Here is a 20,361-nt window from a genome sequence, read left to right as displayed (position 1 = left end):
ACAAATCATAAAAATTAAACAAACAGTTGTTGAGACATTTAGGTCCGGACCAATGTTTGGTAGCTGTCATAGCAACAAAAAAACATGATAAATATGAATGCAGCAGTGCTCTTCTGTAAAAACATGGCGCCTACACTACCCACAATGCAGTTCGGCCGCCGGTTCCTGTTTGTTATGCTGGTCAGGGAACTGAGATCTGGCGCAAGATTTACATATCAGGTAAAATCACTTCTTTTCTTTCCTTTCTTCAAACGTAGTCTTTGCACTGATCTCCCTGGAGTCTGATGTTTTTATACAACTTTTGTCAGGATTAGTAGTTCTGTAAAAATAGTCTGGACTCACTATAACCTGTTACTGCCAGCCCGAAACAAACATGCCTTGTGTCTTTACTTTAGTACCCTGATTTCGTAAATTCATACCTGATTCTAGTAAAAATTGTTGTTTCCAACTCCAAGTTTTTCAGCAGTTTGTTCAAAATGGCGGTAACATAGAGCATTTCATTAGCCTTGTAACATTTCTAGCATTACATTTCTTGGTTTAGGGCAATTTTAAACAGTCTGATGGGTGTATTAAGTATATATGTACAGTTATATTGTCATGATGTCAATGTTCATACTTATCTCAGACTTTTGTAAAACTATTGAAGTAGCCTAGTATATGAAAAAGTAATTTCTATAAAGCACTAGCAGAATCTAATACAATTTCATTGAAATGCTCCGATCCAGAGCCAGTTTTGTGCAGACAGTCCTGCCCCTTCAGACAATCAAACAAGCAGCAAGGACGAACATCTGGGAAGATGAATGGCAAAGAAATGACACACGAGCTCTTGAATGGCTGGACAGAGGAATCACACCAACGGTATGCCTCGCTAGTGGCCACGACCTTGGCTGGACAACCTGGAAGTCACTTAATAGACTGCGTGTATTGTGGAACTATACCACAGAAGACACGTACAGCTGTGGATCAGTGCAGACAATGTCCCACCTACTGGAATGTGCCGATGCCCCCCGGTGCAGTCCAGAAGACCTGGCAGAACCTACCCCATCAGCTGTGGCCTGTGCCCGATACTGGCAGAAAGACATCTGAGATTGCTACGGACTCGAAGAAGAATTTAATTACTGCCCTTTAAGCCTATCAACAGACCACACTGGGCAGGCACCTTACCTGTAAGTATTTCCCACTTTTACATGAATTGCATTTCAAGTTCCTAAAGCTACTGAGTATATTTAAACTATTGTAATATAAATAAGTGATGTTAAATGAATACATTCCAATAGATTGTAATTGAAACTGAAAAGTGTATCACTTGGATGTCGCCTGAATGGGGACTTGTATATATTCTTATAGCAGTTATTTCAAAACCCCTGCTATATCAGCTGGCCTGATTAATGCATTTTCCAGTATGCGTTAAATGTATTTGAGCCGTTTTAGAGGTGTAATTTTGTCCAGGCACCCTCTCACGGCTAATGCAACTTCTGATTGCCGCTGATGTTGAGTGTTACACTAATGAGTATTATGGTTTTCAATTGAAAACCTTTGTGCCACTGTATTGGCCCCGCTTGTGCAGATCACTGTGATGAATACTCATCATACTTTATGATACTTTAGCACATTGTCACTAGATGAAGGCTGCCGGGTCAATTTTCAATTTTTTCTCCCTCTTCAAATGAAACAAGACAAAACCTTGGAACCCTTCACATCTCTAATTCAGATTGATTGAATCCACTCGTGGCCACAAGGGGCCTCATCTCACTGTAGTTTTCTATGCTTTTTCTGCTATGAGTGCACATTTCACATTGCACCGCACAAGCTCAGCTGACTGACCTGCTAGTGGGAAGTGGCATTATTGTTTAGTAGGCACATATGCTGTCTCATTATTTCAACCAGCAGTAGACTACTGTTTAATAGAGCCATCGTCATGTTGCAATGCAGGATGATGATGCACTGTCTTCACATATCTGGTGCTGTGTTGAACAATCTAGTGTGGATGTGGATTGTTTGGGCGATCTGCAGGCCTGTGCACTTGTCAGAAGGATGTTAAATCCCTTTTGCTGCATCAGATCACACAGTAAAGTGTACTGACTGATGCTTAATTATTCCCCCCACAGTTCACACACTAAGTGTATCTTGGGCCCTCATGTCTCATTGCACCTGTCTGCAAATACTGAAACGAGATGGTTTCATTCAAAAGAAGAACTCATTTTGGGGGGAAATGCAGATTGGCTTTCGTGCAGAGATTTTTTCTGTTGAATGAATAATCCATTTGTACAATTAATTGTAATCTGCATCTGTTAAGATATTTGGTTCTATTGCTTTGGGTAATTATCATTAATATAAAAATAAATACAATTGTAAATATGTATAGTTCCACTTCCAGCAACTCTAATGTGAATATTTGCAGCTTTTCTTTGTCATTACATCCAAATAATATTAAAATGTTTGGTTGACTGTTGGCAAACCAAAGTGGATTGGCAGATTGATCCTTAAATGTATTGTTTCTTCAGCACTATTTCTGATAGAATGCACATCTGAATACAAAAAAAACTGTTTTGGTCAGCAACGGTCTACTTTCTTTCGATTTTTTAAATGTCCTTTATTTTTTAGTGCACACTGAATATTATACGAAAATGTCAAAGCTTTCCTATCATCTGTTCTGATCATGATACTTCTAGTGTCTAAGATATCATGCAGTATATATTCTTTTCTAAAAAACAAAGCAACATCCAGGCTGAGAAGTGCCATATTCATTATGTCTACTCCAGCTCATTCCCCCTCTGTAGTCAATTAACCATTCAGGTGCAGTGGATTGAAATCCAAAGAAGGCAGTGCACTTTCTTCTGCAGTCGAGGCTATTACAGGGGATCCTGCAGCGGGTCCTCAGTCGCTGCGCTTTTGTAAAGGGGGACACAGTCTGTCTATTATATTGTGTCAGAGTGGAGATGTGGGAGGTTGATTTATGTCTAAAACTGTCAGGGGTTTCAATCTACCCTCTCTCACTTTTATTATTTCCCAAGAACAAAAAGGGGCTGAACATCCATTACGGCTTGCATTTCCTCGCTCTCCCCTATCATGTTTGATCATGCAAATAATTCCATGTAGATTCCATACGGAGCAGGCAGAGAGGCTTAATGCCATTATTGTGTGAAATGACAACAACAGTATCAAGCTTGACTTGAATATTTGGTTTCACCTGTTGGCATTTCTGCTACTGTTACCTTATGGCGCCTCCACCTCTATGCACTGAGACAGACTGAGGGAGTTTTGGACCGGAGCCCAGCTGTGTGAGCTCCCCGCTGAATATGATACCTGTGTGGACGAGCCCCAGCGTCTTAGCCCTCAGGTTCCCAGGAGAGACGGGCAGGAAAGTTGGAGTCCCCCCCCCCCCGACACACCCCCACCCCCCAGCCTCCCACCATCACTGCTTTTCTTATCGTGTTCGCGTTTCTTTTGTGCTCCTTGGATACCCACATACCCCGAGGCTACTGAGCCCCCTCTTCACCGTCAGTGAACCTGGCCGTTCCCTTTTCTCTGCTAAATGAGTCCTCTTTAAGATAATGTTTGATGCGCTGACAGCCAGAACCAAAACACTGTAAAAGAAACCGAGTTTGACATCTTTTAATTGTACGTCAGAAAGCAGAGATTGTGGTTTGTTGGACTGCCTTCAGATCATGATGCTGATATGGTCATTTGCTCAAGTGAGGGACGTGATGAAAGTGGTGGTGTTGATAGTTTAGAAGTAGAAGTCCCTGGAGTCCAGTCTGCTGGTTCCCCTCTCCATGAACATGACATGTTCCCTTTGACAGTATTTGTTTCAGTAAATAGACATTTGGCAAATCTAAAAATAGCAGCAGTTATTGAGGTTTATTTTTCAAATAACTAAATTAAATATTTAAAAATTTTTAAAATATTTTATTTAGACATTTTTAATCTCCTGCAATAAACCAAAACAAGTGTCCATTATGGTTTTAAATAGATAGCATGTGCATGAAATAAAAAGTCCTGAAAGTGCCAGTGATTTATTTTTTGTTGCAATATTTGCAATTTTACACCCAGAGCTTGCGGCTGTGACATTGAGCTAAGTGCATTGGGATCGTGTTGAACTGCAAATCAGCAGTTTACTAAGCTGGATTTCAATTTAGATTTCTTAAAAATAGATCAGCTGGTGCACATAACGCACTGGATTGTGTTATTGTGATTGACAGCGGCTGAGCAGCTGCATTACAAAATGTGTTTTTGTTGTCACAAGTGATGCATACTTGTGGAAATAATCCTGTCCTTCATAATTGCCCGATAGCTTTTTGAAAACCTTTTCACTGCCCCTTTTTCTTTCTGTCGAGCTTTTCTAATTTAACAAATGCAAAAGGCTGTATGAGTTTTGAGTCATCATACTACACATAATTATCAATGACTGGAACCTGCTGTGGCATTACATTTTCATCTACTCCATGTACAGTACTCACATATGACTGAACTACCAAACCAGGATGTTTGTTGAGAAACCATAGACCTATTTTCAATGTTTTCTTTAAAGTAAATGAGTTGTGATTTATGAGTGGTTGAAAGAATGTGCATGTGCTGCACAGCGTGGAGGATTTAATTGTGTAGTTATTTCTGTAAAGAGAACCAACAGAAAACATTGAGAGTGGGCTTCTTGTTTTGATCTGCACATGAATAGCCTCCTTGACTAGCTGTTATTTCTCAACACTGACTTTTCTTGTACCGCACGTCACGACCTGCTTGCGTATTAATCTCTTAAATGAGCCATGCTGCAGAGTTGGATGAACACGTGCTTTCCTAGATGTAGTTTTCTAATTAAAACGGTCCCATTAGGCTGTAATTGGCGCTATCTGCGGCCGGGACAGGGTTGCATGGGAGGGGAGCGAGAAGTCAGACTGAGATGCTATCGAGCCGAGGAGACAGGAAGCCTCTGTGTAATCTCGTCAGGTTTGAGATCGAGGCTGCGATGAAGCCGGCTGGACTGAACCGTAGCTTCAGAGTGAGTGAACTGAACTGCTGTGAAATCTTATCTTTGTTGTTTCCACAGGAGCCTGGCTTTCACCAGTGTTAACAAGTTTAAATACTCTGTATAGGGAAGTAGTGTTGTGGTTTTGATCTGCAATCTGAAGGGACAGGCGGTTTGTTTATGTCAAAGCACAGGAGGGTGAAATAACACCAGTTGGAGCTAAATGTGTGAAGACCGGTTGTTTCTTTGCTGCGTTTACGAGAAGTCCAGTCAGATCAATTTGAAACTTTCTCTTTCTATGTGACGTTCCCGTTTCTAAATATGATTTGGCTGCAGGGCAAACTGACAGGGAACATTATCCGTTTCATACTTCATTGAAGTAATAGATGTAGCTCTGCTGAGGAGGTGTTTTCCATTCAGAAGAATTCACACAGCGTGTATTTTTACAAACCTTTCCTGAGTAATGGATAGGGTGCTGGAGGTTGTGTGCGACCTACAGTAGATTGAGAAACGCTCAGTAAACCTTAACCGTACACAAGCATGAGGGGATAGTGAGAAGACTGCTATTAAATTACACATGTGACACTCACAATACGACAACAACAACGCTCTCACCGTGTCTTTTCCAGCAAGCTTACTAAGTAAATAGGAATGCATACACACACACGCACACGCACACACACACACACACGCACGCACGCACACGCACACCATACACTGACATTTGCCAGATGCTCGGTGCTAATTAGGGCCAAGTATTCCCCCTCGTATGGAGTGTGTGAGAAACCACAAGTGCACCGCTGGCCGACCTGAAAGACCCGACTGGGGCTGAGCTCCGTGTTTGTACTCTGAACGTTGAACATAACTAACTGATTGTTATTCGGAGCAGGAATTTGTTGTTTTAGTTTGCATACAAGGGGAAGCACATGAGGTCCATTTTTCTTTGGTGCATGTTAAATTTTTTGAGAAGGATCTCAGCTCATAAACAAATTAAAATGTATTTTGTGTATAAACATTATTGTTGAATGCAGAAAAGCAGGATCTCTCAAAAAGCTCCAGTTAGATGATGAGCGGATATTGCTCTGCCTCTCGAGTATTTAAGATCGTGCCTGTGTGGGTGAGCCGCAGCTAAACACAGGTGCTGAGAAGAGATATGCTTTCGCCTTGTTGCTATTTTCAGCAGTTTACCATCGGCACATTATCCCACCTGAGCCACCATGCCTGCCGACCAGCTTCCAAATATAATCTACGCATATATAAGACCTGTCCCTCCCTCCTGCATAATGACCCTCTCTGCAAACCCTCCTCCACCGCCAAAATGGTGGGGATGGGGGCACTAAGCAGGAAGTGAAATGAAACCTGAAAGCTCCAGCCACCCACAAACCCCCCCCCCCCCCCCCCCCCCCCCCATCTCTCCCAGGCTGCAGCGTGGCTCTGAGTCCTGGCTCCTGTCCAGGTTCTGGTGCTGTGATGGGGAGGGTCACGCTTTGACCCCGGGCCTGCATGTTGGATGTTGTTATTATTAGTGCTGCATGCCCCCCGGGCAGTGGTCCCCGATGCAGGAGGAACAGTGGGGCTCTGGAGAGGCTCTGGACCTGGAGAACAGCTGTGCGGGTTAGAGGCTGCCGGGGCCCCCAGGGTCCTCAGAGAGCACCGCTGCACCACCAGGAGCTTTGAGAGGCAGACCCACTGCAGACCCTCCTCTACTGCTGCACCAACTAATGTACAGGGGAGCGTCGTCATGGAAGCTTACAATATACATGCAATTAAATACACCATAATAATAATAATATCACCATCATAAGCATATATTTACAATTAAAGATTTGCCATTTTAGCATGGTACAATTCGCATTTAAATATTTCTCGAACAGAATGACCATTTAGATAGCAATGAATGTTATACCTTGAAATTATGAAGAAAACTTTCTCCACAAAGAATCTCCACAGAATAAAAAAGAACAGAAAAAAAGGCTTGCGGTGGTGGGGTGAGTGGGGTACATGTTTCAAACAGTATTCAATAACAGAAAACTATCAAAACACCTGTGTGGAAAACTCTGACACAAAAAGCGCTGTTTATTTCAAGTGTCATTATTCCAGTTGTATGCTCACTACTCACCAAACAAACGCATTTGCAAAAAACCTTATCCTCATACCTTTTGCATGCCTGTCTTAGCGTGAAAAAAGGAACATTTGAAACCAAAGAATTATAGGGGACGTGTTTCTAATCTCTACCCCTCAGGTAATAAACCATTTTGAGTAATGTTGAAAATCAGTTAGCAGGATGGTTTTCTGGCAATCTTAATTGTTGTCCAAAAGTACTTTGGATTGGATTTGCCAAAGATAAACATCCTCTTGGTTTTCTTTAAATCCATCAACAATTATTACGTCAATTATTAAGAAAATGAATATATCACGAGATACACTGATATTGTCTTCTACCTCTAACATCTGTCGCTGACGGCCAAGCTGACCCAACATTTAAAGCTTCCCAAGTGCTTATTGGCGTTTAGTGGAGCCCTGTCTTTTGTAACAGGTGCTCCCGTCAGTGTCTGAATTCATAAATGTATTTTTGAATGTATTTCTATATTCTATACATTCTGCAGGACTCACACAGGCGGACGTGCTCTTTTATTCTCGTAAGCCAACCGTTTCTTTGTGAATGACTTGCGGGCGGCAAAGTGTATTTAAAAGCCCACCTTACCTCTCTACCATTTTAATTCTGCCTATTCTTGGCAGTTCTGGGGGGGGGGGGGAGGAGGCTTCTAACTGTGTAAATAGCTCTGGAAATTGCGTGTGGCCTTTGACTGTCTCTATAATTGCGAGACTCTTGCAGTATTTTGCTTGGCAGCCTGAGAGGTTAACCCCTGATGGCTGGAGGCCTGGAGCTCTCCGTCTGACTGGCAGAGGGCTCCTCAAAGCGCCTCTTGTTCACCTCCCGGCCCGGGCAGCTCTAAGCCGCCGCTGATCCTCCTCTAGACGAGAGGTGGGAGTGGGAGGCTGCTGCATTCAGCCATGAGGCTCTGAGGGTGAAGCCTGGAGTGTCGCCGGGCCGCACAGACGCACCCCGGGCTGCACCTGGGCAGCCAGCAGCACTCGACTCGTCACCATCACTAAACGGGGATTTGAGCCGTAATCAGATTATATTGACGTTGCTGCAGTAAGTGGTTGATCAGTTTCCTCACAAACCCTGTTTACCATATTCCCATGAAACTGTAAATGTTCCTGTAGTTAATGGTGTGCAGATGGATGCACTTAGTTTGGTTATATTGAATCAGTGTTTGATGCAATTGCGCACTTAAATGTCAATTTAGCAATTTACACAATGTATCACTGTTCATTTACAAAAATGCTCATTACAAAGCCACCAAATGCACTTGGCAGCGCTGGGAAATAATGAAAAGAGAGTCCAAAAACAATGTTGTTTTAAATTGTTGTGATCACAATTCTGTCGTTTGAAGGTTTCTGCATCCACTGTTGATTTTGAACGTCTTCATGTCAGAAGAATGTAGGGGTCAAGTTGGGGACTTGTGCAGAAGCCAGTGTCGAACCAGCCTGCAGTGATGGATGGCGTTGCTGGATGAAATGGTCTGTAAAGATGCAGCCTCTCTTGGACTCGCAGCAGAAACCGTGGAGAAAGACAACATGTGCAGCTTCCTCTGCTCCCTCTGGGCCTGGAGAACGACTCCCTACACCCTAGACAAAAGTACACAGACAGAAAAGAAATATCAAGGCACAAAAGCTCTTTTATGTAATGCTGTCAAGTTGCATTGATTCCCCCCCCGCCCCCCCCCCCCGTATATTTGACAGACAACATAAAATCGTTGCTTCGTGTCATGTCAAGCTGGGCCTCGGAGATCGCATCGGCTCTGCCAGTATCACTCAATTCTTTGGTAGAAGACTTTCTTGGACTCCACATCCTCTGACTGTGAGTAATTCCTTTGTGTGGACTCTGAGCACGTGTGTTAGCCTTACACAGCGACACAAAAACAAACCGTTGTACCGAAAGTCAACCTGAGTTAGTTTTGTGACTAAACTTTGCAGAGGGCGGAGGAGAGAATCCCAGGTCTGTTTCGTCAGTGGAGCGGTGGATGGATGGATTCGAGGACTGCAGCGGGAGCGGGGTGCTGCTTTGTCTCTGGGTTTCCGTGGAGAATCAGCAGCTGTGTAATCAGACCTGGCTCTGACCCCACCTGTCCGGATGTTCCTCCACACCCTCCATCATGTCCATGTGTCACGCACACGCTGATGAACCGCTGGTCGCGTGCAACCTCTGAGCTGGCTCGACCTGCAGGCTGATTTAGTGACGATACGCCAGTACTGTAGGAACCACTACATCAGTGCATTATTCATTCCTTCTATCGGGGCATTATTTAACCTCCTACTGATTTATTGTTGAGCTGTGGCTGTGCCATTACCGGAGAGATAACAACGACATCAATAGAACTTCAGTACACTTAAGGGGTTTAGAATACATCTGCTTTTACCCCTTTACATTACACAGGGAACAATTGTACTTTATTGTATGCGTTTCCGAGCAGCTATACTAGTTCCTTCACTTTGTAGACTCAGATGTCCGATACAAATGCATAGTCAGCAAAGTAGTAAACATATGTCTGGACCAATAACACAACCTCAATGCTCAATGAGTATTAAACAAGCAGACAAAGCTGAGAGCAATAACTAAATATACGGAGGTTCAGTATTACTAACTGGTTTTTATACTCCTGGTTGTTTCCAGTTACTGCAGGTTTTACATGGATTGCACATTTCTGTGACGATCACTTCTGCTTTTTTGCGTATGTTAAACAGATGCCAAATAACCAATTCCAATCTTAACCCTTGTCTTTAACCTATAAATGTAGGCTTTTTCATTTTACCCAAAGGTGTTTTAGTTTGACATACAGCTGTGTCTTTTAATTGCTTGCTGGATTGGCCAACTGTTGGGTATAATTTCTTATGTTTGTGTCATCTTTGACAGGACTTGTCATTACACAGAAGCAAACGTCTCTAATATATCGTCATTGAAATCACTTTCACTTCAGTATTCTCCCATTGTTATATTGCTACTCTTACTTAAGTGACGGATCAGAGCAGGCTTACATCTCCCCCCCTGCTGTCTGAACAAGAACCGCATTATCTGCTCACATTGTTAATCTGGCGGTGGAGTTGAATGTGCCACAATAGATGAAGCAGCCAGTGTCAGCGGCGATGCTCCGAGGTCCCTGTTGAGAACACTAAGCTCTGTATTTGCTCTCCTCTTGCGGAGGATAACAGCCTCTCCAGCCCAGGTTAGGAGAGGGGCTCCCTGCAGCTGCTGTCTCTGAGTCTGATTAGTGCGGTGATGAGCGAATGAGGGCCAGGGGAGCCGCGTACACACACACACACACACACACACACACACACACACACACACACACACACACACACACACACACACACACACACACACACACACACACCGTACACACACTCCGAAAGGGTTAAGCAGCCGGTTAGGGAGGAGACCTGCTCTGTGTCCAGGATGTCGAGTGCTGCGGCGCGATGGTGTGCTGTTACACTGCATGAGGCCTCGGCTCCACTTGGGTTCTGATTGGGCCTGTAAGATCACAGCCCCCCCCCCCCTTCCCCCCTCCTCCCTGAGGGTTTCTCTCTCCACATCCTCCCCGCTGATTATCACCAGTGCCAGAGCTGACTCTTGCACTCCAGCTGCTGTCCACACTCTGGCTCTGGGGCTAATTTAACCAGGCTGCATGGAGGGAGAAAACTTTCTCACACAGCCTGAAGAAGCTGCCGCACAGTCACGCTCCTCCCAGGCTTCAGCTTGTTGCTGCCGCTCCTCACTACAAAAAGAGCCGTTCCGCTTCATGTAGCCCCGCCAGGCTTTCCCCAGTGGCGCGCTTAAACAATATCCAGAGCTACAAGTGATCATAACAAGGTCACAGGCCTCTTCACTCAGGGATATCTCCTCAGTGCAGAGGAGACAGAGGAGGTTCCCTTGCAGATCCACATGTGTTGCTCTCTGCAGGTGTTTCCTCTGAGCAGTCAGGCCAGAGTGCTGCCTTCACCGTCCAACTGTCGCTTTCAATGGGAAACTCAACCCTTAAGCTCTTAATATAAAACACATAATATCTCATACTGTATATCAAAGCATTGTTAGCTTCCATCACAATCCAGCAGTGAGTTGAATGACACTGAGGCTGGAACGCGAGTTTGAGTTGTCCCTGTGAACTGCTATTTCTGCATTTGGCTTTTTCAGGTTGTTGTTATTCGATAAAAGCAAATGCTGAATAATTCACACAAACATTGTCGTAAGAAGGAGCTGTGAAAACCATCTATTTGACTTTGTGAGGCTGCGAGGGAGCATTTCAGCCCCATATTGTTTCAGAAATGATCCTTGATGTGGTTTGGAACATTATATGGCGTTTAAACACGGCATGCGTTTAGCTGAGTATCTGGGTTGAATTCTCCTCTTTTTTGTTGTTGTTGTTCTTTTTAAAGCTACGGACCCAGAATCAGCACTTCTCTAACAGGCTGAAATAGAGGGGGATGAGGCATGGCTAGAATTTAGTATTTTCTGAGCAAAACGCTTCCTAGACATGTTTTTTTTAAATATCTGAGACCTATAATATATGCCTATAGTATAATAGGAGACCTCTAAAACACTGTTTACAAAACAAGATGAACATGTGTGTTTCATTCTGTGTGGCGGATGACATTTCAATCTGTATGCAGCATGTAAACATGAGGTGTATCTGCCCTGGAAACAATCCATCGACCACTTGGACTGGTGCCAGTGTCTCCCAGAGTAAACCCTTGTCTTACTTGTGAGTGTTGATGGGGGGGGGGGGTCCGCTGTCAGCCTGCGGGGCTCCGGTGTCTCTCTGCCGGGCCGCCCTGGGTCGCACGATTAGGCTGGAGAGGGCAAGGCGCTTCCCCACAATCCCCCCCCCCCTGTACTAACCCATGTTAAATGGAGGCATTGTGACTGCAGACCTGCTCTCATCTTCATGTACACTTTCTTTTTTCCTCCCTCTCCCGGTACATAATGACCCCAGACTATGTGACGACAGGCATTGTATCCGACTGGGCCGACCACAGAGAAATTAAAGATGAGGGTCTGATTCAGAGGCAGCTGCAGGTCTTTTTCTGCCGTACAGTGTCCAGCGGTGTTTAAGCGGTGTGTGTGTGTGTGTGTGTGGGTGTACTTATGTGCATCTATTTTTTGGCTTTAATGTTTAATTCATTTACGTTGGGATTGTGTGTGTTGTTGCAAACATCGAGCCAGGTGGTAACAATTGATTGCCCGGAGCAAGAATTCAATTATGGCATTAGACCTGTAATCTGATGCATTCATGCCTTCACATGTAGACTGTGCCAACTGTTGTTAATATACACCTATAGCATTAATCCCTGTTATTTACTATGTTTAGGCGGTGCAGCAGTTTCACGTGAGGGAGTTTCAATGTTGAATGCAAGGTTTGAACCATCGTCTTTTATTAAGATTGATATCGTTCAGAAAGAAAGAAAACCACACTTTTTTCTTTTTCAGAAATGTCCCTCCATCAGATGTACAGCGAACAAAGCGGTCACACTACACCTGACAGGTATTTAATCTCTTGTAGACATTTTATCTGGGAATTCACCTCTCTTACAATTATGAAGTGCAATTTAGAAATCAAAGCTAGGAGCAGTGTTCACTTGCAGAGGAGTTATGGGGAGATCCCCTTTTCCCCTGATTGAACTAGAACCCGCACACAGCGAACACACAACCTTATGTGCACAAGATAAGTCCAGAGACATACAGGAGATGGTTTATTTTAAATATCATCACTGTGTCATGAAATAATGCATAACTGACAGAGGCCAGTTTACATGGGTTTGCATTACAGAAGTAGTATGATGTTTTCAATATTTATTGTGATAAGGTAGTCTTGACATCTTTAGTGTGGTTGTAAAAGTACCGTAAATAATGTTGTTAACACGGTTATTTATATTTGGGTAAATGATAAACACATTTTGCAGCTGCCGTATAAATGAATGAATTCAACACTTTGTACCAGCTTCAGTGTTTTCTCTGCAGAGGCAAACTGACCACAGAGATAGCATCATAGGTCTCAGGAGGCAATTACAAAGAAATGAACTCCAATTTTGTGTTGTCTGCGATTTTTCCGTGTTTATTTTTGAGGTTTCTTGGAAACTCCCACCTTTTTAATTACACCAAATGCTTATTTTAGACCCTTTGCCAGTTTCCACTGGACTGCAAAATGGTGTAGATGCTATCAACAGTGATGTTAGTGTGGCTATTTCTGCTTCACGCACACACACACACGCACGCACACACACACACACAGATCTGGTGCATGTATAAATAATTCACATAAGGTCAGACTTTGATCCGCTGATACAGCCTCTCAGATTGCCAGTAGTGGCAGGAAAACCAGTAGATTGAAAACGAGGAATGTGTCAAGGGGTGTGCTGTTTACTTGTAGCGCGGGCAGCTGGTTAGCCACCCCTCTGCCATTTACACCCCCCTCCCTCGCTTTTCAATTCCAGCCAGACCCCAGGCTCGGCCACTAACTGGGGGCCGGAATATTGTGCACTGGGGATCAATGCGGCCCTGAGTGAAATGTCACCGCGGCCCTGCGATGTGTCAGGCTGTGAGGGAGTAGTAATGGCTATTGATCCACTGAGCGCTTAATGCAGAGCCACCACGCCAGCCAGCTGCAGCAGAAAGATATATGTATGAGATGAGCTAAAAGTGAGAAAATAGAAAAGAAAGAGCCCACAGTTGTGTCCCCCTCCTCACATCCCCCCCTCTCTGGCTGCAGATTGATCTTCCTCTTCCTGCTGATTCTAACTGGGGTCTGTCATTATCTTACTCTGTCATTAGGGGCTCCATTGACAGCCTTGGCCTGTCTGTGTCACTCTATTGAGACAGCAACACTTTTCCCATGCAGTGTTCCCTACATTTATTAAAATCTCTGACAGCCTTGTCTTGGCTCTCTCCATAGATGGCTGAGCTTCAGGCAGCGGTGCAGCGGTGTAATTGGAAGACGAGGCGCTCCATTCCTGGCTAGTAATATCAGTGAGGTACGGGTCAGACTGGTTTATATCAGACCGCTGGCGATGAAGAACCAAATCAGACCACCTCAGCCTGAGGGTCAGTGTGTGTGCATCAGCAGTCACCCTACATGTATGCCTATATATGTGAAGCACGTTTGTAAGATCAGGAGTTTTCCTGCTGTCACTGTCGGTGATATCTGTGAGGTAAGGGACTGTGTGTAAATTCTAGGATTTGTTTTTCTTTTTGCCGACGATTTGCAGTGAAAATGTAATGCAGAAAAATGAAGGACCCTTTGATCATTTTTTGTATCATCCCAAGGTCCATTTAGCCAAATAAGAACAAGTGTGTCTCTGAGTTGGAGGTTTATTGTCCTGATCCAAATCAAATATACGTTGATCTCCATTATCAGTGATTGAACACTACCTTGACTTTTTTTTTGCATCTTGTGTAAGTGTAGCAAGTACTCTAGTTAAAAAAATGTACTAAGACCAACATTTTATTTCAATAAACAAACTATCAAAACATATGAACATTGTACCTTCAAAGTAATTGACCGGTCAGACTCCAGCCCAAACATGCAAACTATAACATTATCAAACTAACATTTTAAATAGCAGTATTATTTTAACTGGCTGTCAGAGTTTCAGCAGTTATAAGTCCATGTATACATATTATTGTCCTTTACCTTGAGTTAGTAGTTATAGTAGTAGTTTAAATGCTTTGGCAATGGGGCCAGGCACGACATCATTCTACAGTTGGTTGTTCAGTTTTAACGGAAAGGTTTTTCAAGGCAGGCCAGAGCTTGCAAAATGTTCTTATCACATAGTAGTTGTTCATTTAATTTATATAAAATAGAATACTTTCCTCTGATGGCCTTTTAATTTGTATAACATAAAACTTGCTATATATAGACCACTTACATGTGAAGATTAGGTCATGTGACTTTATAGGGTTTCACAGGACCACAACAACTTTTTATTTTAATGCCGTGTTTTTTTATGATAACAAACGCATGCTTCACAAATAAAAGAACTCAACACAAATGATTGAGTGGTGAGGGAAGCTTAAAATTATGTTCGTTAAACTGTTCTTATAGTGCTTTCGACATGTGTTGTTCTTTATCCCAACATTACATCAACTGAAAGCTTTTTAATGCGCCATTGTTATCACTGTTGTTAAAGGTTATATCAGATGATATTGTTGCCTGATATTCATGAGGAAATAAATAATATTAAGCTGCTGAGAAAACTCTTAAAACCCTCTTTATTTTCTTAAAAAAAAAGTTACATTTCTCTGACTATGACAAAAAGACAAAACACATTACCCTCTCCCCCTAATCATTTTCATACAGTCCCTTACCAGTCACCTAAATAAACCTGTTGTAATAATACATGTGTGTTCAAATATCACAACAGCTGCTGCAACTCAAATAATACGATTTAAGGAGCCACTTTGTGTCCAAGTGACCAAATAGTAAAAACATGACGGCAGATTTCAAAGAGAAAGTAAGAAGAAACCCAAACAGTTTTATTCTGGCAGTCTTTACATAACCTAGATTTCTGATCATGTGATTATTGTTTTGTTGAATTCTCCGCGCCGGGACTATTACTGTAGAGACTTGACAACTTGAAAACATTTCTGGAGGCTGTCAGGAAGTGCACAGTGGGGTGCAGTGAATTGAGATTGGTGGGTTTGTGGGTACATGTGTGTGTGTATGTGTGTGTTTGTGTGCTACACAAAAGCAATGCTGAGTATAGGCTGGTGTTGGGCCCAAGCTGCTTCCCCGTGTTACAGGAGCCACAATCAGGTAGGACCGGGGGGTCTCTGGCTGTCTTGGCCTCCGTAACACACAAGGCTGCTCAATGGGACGGAAGTTATTGGAGGGTTGGGCTGAGACAGATGACATGGTGTGTGACAGAGACTCATCATTTGAGTGTGATACAAGTATTTGAGCTGCAAGGCTGTAATGTCGCTCGGCTTGTCTGGAAAGATTTATTCCAGATTGCAGGGCCTGAGGGGTCAGCGGCCGTACATGTGGGAGGTTTCTCTGAGGGGGGGAATGCACTTTAAGGGGAAGAGGTGGTGGGCATAATGAGAGAACATGTAAGAGGAAAACAATTAGTCTATGTATCTAACTATTATATCTAGTGCTGAACGTAAAGCTGTTACAAGACGTGGTGATGAGTTAATTTGCATTCATGCAGATGTATATTTTGCACACTTCCTACAAAACAATGCTTTCTTTCTCAACAAACTTGAATGTACAGCCTCACTTCTATCTGACAGAAAGGTTATTTTCCATCGAAGGACAGGAAATGTTTAATCCAATACCCACTGTGAAAGAAAAAAGTAATGCATATCTCACTTTCTCCCCCGTCTCCCGTCGAGATGAAATTGAAATATTAATGCATTTCAGAGTTTTCCCCCCGAATGGAGAAGCTGATGGAGAAGCTGATGGACACAGGGATGTCATATTTACAGTATGAACACCCATGGTTTAATGCACTCTACAATACTGCCATCTCCAAGTTCTCCTGAACAAAACATGCTCTTGAACATAAAGGGAAGGCGAAGAAGAAAATTATTCCTCAAGCTTTCTATCAAGCTTCTGCATTCATGGCAAAGCCTAAAGGGCATGTCAGTCCTCTGCCTCTGAGAGAGGTAATTATCCTTTTCCTGTCAGAGAACAACAAATGATAGCCAACTATGGGGGTGCATTTTCAGGAGCTGAAATTTGGCAATTGGAAGGAGAAGGAGGTTTAATTTTCTGGCAGCTGCATATCTACTTTTATCATGCTTTTTCTATGGTCATTTGTTGCATGTTCCTTTCTATTCACATGGGCTCTCAGGGTAGTGCTGCGAGCTGCTGAGGATGTGTTTATCTGCCCTGCATTAACGTACCTATTTATAGTCCTACACTTTCTTACAGTCATCTTTTTTTTTTCTGTTGTGACCATTTCACAGATTATATATTGTCCAAGTAATTTCCCTTTCAGCTTCTGTGTTTTTTGCCTTTCAGAGAAAGCAGTGAATGGAGGGGAAATTATCACAATTACTCATATAATTGAGCCGTCTTTGTAGCAAGTGCAGCTTCAGTAGCCCTTTTTTTCCATCAGCCAAAATGGTTTCATTATATGGGTTTTTCATATTCCCTGACACAGGGCTCCGCTGAGGGCCTGGCGCGTGGATGAGATGCAGGATGAACAGAGCGAATCATTAAGGTCACAGTAGGAATAATTATCCCAGCTATGGAAAGAGCATCTACAGCCTTTTTTTCTCCCCCAGCACAAATGCAGTGTCCACGGTTTTGTTACGAATAAAGCTTCCACCTTCTACTTATACAAAGAAGAGAGGGGGAGAGCAAGACTTGTATCAACATGACAATTTTCCATCATTAAGACTAATGACAGGCACAGACCGTGGGGATCAAGGGGAGCACAAAAAAGAGAGGCGCATTCAGGTGTTGGCTGAGTGCTGACCTCCTTCCTGTCTTTGTTGGAGACTTAACTCTTAACAAATCTAAAAAGGGGTTTCAGACTAAAGGCGCAGTGGCAGCTGAACGTCAAGCAGCCCAGCTCTCCATGGGCAAATGACTTAATTGGCGAATTTGCATGTTTTCCATTTGCAGGGAAATTAATTCAATAAGACCTACATGTAAAGATGTGTAATCAATCATTGTTTTGATGTTGGTGAAATAATACCCAACCTCATAGCTGTATGGATTCTACTCCGATGCAATTCACTCACGTCGACTACATTTTGATCATCCTTAAAATTGATTTTCTTATTAGTTTAGGATTTTGATGCCAAGATCTTCACTTAACAAGGGATACTGTAACAAGTATGAGATGTCAATGTGACCCTAGTTTATTTTACAGTTTAGCTGAATTAAGTAAAAGCCATATTTGTCCAAGTTCTTTCTCCACAGCCTTCACTCAGGTAATTGGTCATTTTGCAGCCAATTTGGAGCAGGTTGGATGCTTGCTGCCATGGCCTGACCCCTGCTGCTGCTGAAATGGGGGACAGCGGTTCTGCCAGTTCGCTGGGGGCTTCTCCACACTGTGATCTCCAGCTTTCTGAGTACAGAGCTGTTCTGAACCCTGAAAGAGAAAAGAAACAAGTTCAAATATGACTTCTTTAGTCCTATTGCACACATGTTGATTATAGAGGCTGCTTTTCAAGTGTTCTCTGAGAGTTTTAATTTGCTGGGAATAAAAGAGTCATTGAAGTTTAAAAATGAGCCATTTATTACCGACGTCTGTAAGTGAGGAGGTACAAAGTATGACTGAGGAAAGCAAAGGCAGGACATATTTGTTTCTAAGTTAATGGCACATGTATTTGCTCTTTATTTCTATTATCAGCAGGAGCAAGACCCAGGGATGCTGTCAGCCGTCCGCTGAACAACAGGTCCAGTTTGGAGAGCAGCGGTCGGTCAGTAGTACGTCCTGACCCGGTGTGAAGCAGACTCCTCGCAGTCATCAGGGCCTTTAAAAGACACAAAGAAATCCTTATTTTCCTTCTAACTATTCTAAAAAAAATTAGAACTTTATTTTTTATATGCTGTAGGAAACGTTTTATTCTACTGTCAATACAGGAAATACGTCTACGTTTTAGTGTGTAAAGGCTTAATATGGTCAAAAAATATACAATATTTCCCCCCCACGACAGCAACATTTGAAACGGGAGTATGACTCAAATTGACTGATTTATTGTATTAAATGAATTTAAAGTTATTGATAATTGTTGATTGTAATACTTTATTAGTATCAAATGAAAAACACAAATGTTTTAATTGAAAAGGCAAATTACATGATCTTTAATTATGAACACATTATTTATTTGGCCCTGAATACAAAACCCCATCCATCACTTCATTTAATTTCAGAAACCAAAGTGTGAACTTACTTGTACATTATGTTTTAAATGTTTAAAATGAAATGTATTCCTCTGTATTTTCTGAATACAAAATAAAATGGTCACATAATCTCATTTCCTCATGTGTCCCTCCTGGCTCTTATGATAATTAAATCAGCTAACCGATATCACCCTCTTGTTTATCAGATATTATGATTCATTTTTTGTTTAGGTGTAGCCCAGTAAACGGAATCAATTCACATTTTGATGCCACATTGAACATGAAAATAGACACTGAATCGAGTTAATTGTAGTGCATCTAGTGAGCGTTCATTGACGATGCTGCAAATTACAGGATGGCGCTGAACAGAGAGAGAGGAAGCAGAACAAAAGGCAATTTCACTTGTTTGATCCACTGCCTTAAACACGTGACATAAAACCTCCATATAGTGGGACCTTTCTGCTGGAAGTCACTCACGGAAATACATTTGCATTTGAGGTCATGCTATGATCCATAATGGGCAGTTTCAGATATGAGGAGATGTGATATGTAAAAAAATAAAAACATGGGAACAATTTACTTTTTGTTCTGAATAAGTATTTTTGACATGGATATGTTTGCATCATGATGTTGAGTGCATGCATCTAAGGGATTGTGTTTGTTTGTTTAAGAAGGGACAATGCCAATCAATTAACACACTTAATCCATCGTGTAAAAGTGCCAGATTTAGAGGATCATTTGCATCTGCAGTCTCTGGCAGGATGATCACATTAAAGAAAAGATACAAGCACAGAAAAACACATACGCACTATGTCATCACATAAACACAGGTAAACACATGAGAAGGATTATAATCCATATATAAATTGAAGAAAACTATTGAAATTTTAAATTGGATTTTCTCTATATTTGCAGACAAACGAAAATCCCCATTAAAAACCTAAAACGAATCAGGTAAATCATTCAAATACAAAATATAAACCTGATTATTGTCTCCATAAAAAAGGGAAATAATGCACTTTCAAAGGCAATAATTAATCAGTGTTCCCATGGAGAGTGTGCATGGTGCACCGCGGTCGGGTAATATTTGGTGGCTGTGAAAATATGGGTTGGCATGGCAGTTTGAGGAGGGCTTTCGATCAGCGGCCTGAAATGAAGTCTGTGACATCTTGGCCCGTTTACCCCCCACCTCCCCCTCTCTCTCCACCTCTGCACTAACCCTCAGGTGAAGAGCAGCAGGTGTTAAAACACCCTCAGCCACAGAGCTACTCACTCCTAATGAGTCCTGCCTCCGCGCTCCATCCATGCATGGAGGACTTTATTTTTAGTGTGGATAGAGCTCTGCTGCCAGTCTGCAGGACGGACTGTGGCCTGCCAGCAGAGCCACATTAGAAATTAAAGTGGGAATATCATCACATGCAAAATCATCCTAATGACACCGATGAAAGAAAATCCCTTGAATAAATAATCCGTTTT

The 20,361-nt window shown here is 42.6% G+C and overlaps 2 long non-coding RNA genes across 5 annotated transcripts in view; one reads left to right on the top strand and one right to left on the bottom strand.

Annotated features, from left to right (window-relative positions):
* Positions 1-128: 128 nt before the first annotated feature.
* On the top strand, positions 129-18,480 carry LOC117466429 (uncharacterized). 2 transcript variants are annotated; one of them, XR_004554282.2, is made up of 5 exons: positions 129-219; positions 726-1,166; positions 12,516-12,570; positions 13,978-14,126; positions 18,392-18,480. It is a non-coding gene; the product is annotated as an uncharacterized lncRNA (long non-coding RNA). The 2 variants fall into 2 exon arrangements; XR_004554281.1 differs by lacking the exons at positions 129-219; positions 726-1,166 and adding an exon at positions 4,910-4,996.
* The window catches only part of LOC117466428 (uncharacterized), a 41,044-nt gene continuing 34,802 nt past the window's right edge, over positions 14,120-20,361 (bottom strand). For 2 of the 3 annotated variants that reach the window (XR_004554280.1, XR_011645208.1), the window contains one exon: positions 18,254-18,515. This is a non-coding gene — a long non-coding RNA (uncharacterized lncRNA). Of the gene's footprint in view, positions 18,131-18,253; positions 18,516-20,361 lie in introns of those variants that run through there. The other variant, XR_011645209.1, reaches the window with a different exon arrangement.

This window comes from Pseudochaenichthys georgianus, chromosome 21 (genome assembly GCF_902827115.2).
Source record: "Pseudochaenichthys georgianus chromosome 21, fPseGeo1.2, whole genome shotgun sequence".
NCBI lineage: Eukaryota > Metazoa > Chordata > Actinopteri > Perciformes > Channichthyidae > Pseudochaenichthys > Pseudochaenichthys georgianus.
The sequence above is the reverse complement of the archived record's forward strand: the minus strand, read 5'-3'. Positions and strand labels throughout refer to the sequence as shown.